An 895-nucleotide genomic window follows, 5' to 3' on the forward strand; every position below is an offset into this window, starting at 1 on the left:
ATTTTAAGTGATCCGAATTGGAACGTATCGAAGTGAATAATTCAGTTCGTTGAAAGATCGCGTTGAAGTAATTAGGGAACGGGAATTAATTGTGATTGTTGGATCGTTTAAAAAAAAAGAATACGCGGAAGACGCGTAATTTTTGAAAAGTACAATTTTCACGGAGTTAATTAAGATACGGATACTTTCCCGAGCGATGGTTTTTAAAGAAGAGGCAATAGAGATATAAAGACGGACGATAGAGAGGGTGGGATAGAGGTTAAAGTTTATGGCGCGGCAAGGAGAGATTGAGGGGGTGACGAGGGCACGGGCCAACGAAGAAATAAACCGGGCACAAACACAATAATTACTGTCTCTTTATTTGGCTGTTTGTCGGAGACGAGGTCTCGGCCTTCTCTGTCCCTGTCTGGTTTGGACGGAACGTGGTGCGCGTCGTCGTTGTGCAGAAGTTAATAAAATCCCGACAGCCGCGTCGGGGTGCGCAGTAACCACCCTCTCTGCCTCCACCGATCCTTCCCTCCGCCCCCTCGGGGGTTAGTTTATTTAGCAGAGGCGTAGTCAGCATCTCCTTGCCTCTATCCTTCCTTTTTGTCGATCTATCCATCTATGCGGTTAGTAAGTACATTTTAATCTCGCCCACTGTCTCGTCAACACTTTTCGTTTCTTTCCAATCGCGCAATTTATGAGTAACGTTCGCAGCATTGTTGCGTCGTAATTTTTTGCCGCGCCTTAATTTAACTATCATTTAATTAAACGCATAATAATTCGTTATTGTCACGTTAAATATATTCATAAAGTAATCTACTCGTGATATTTCTTTTTCGTAATAAGGTTAATTGGATATGTAAATAAGACATACCGTAAAAAAAAAAAAAAAAAAAAAAAAAAAAAAAAA

Source organism: Apis dorsata, unplaced genomic scaffold, assembly GCF_000469605.1.
Source record: "Apis dorsata unplaced genomic scaffold, Apis dorsata 1.3 scaffold_988, whole genome shotgun sequence".
NCBI classification, from domain to species: Eukaryota; Metazoa; Arthropoda; class Insecta; order Hymenoptera; family Apidae; genus Apis; species Apis dorsata.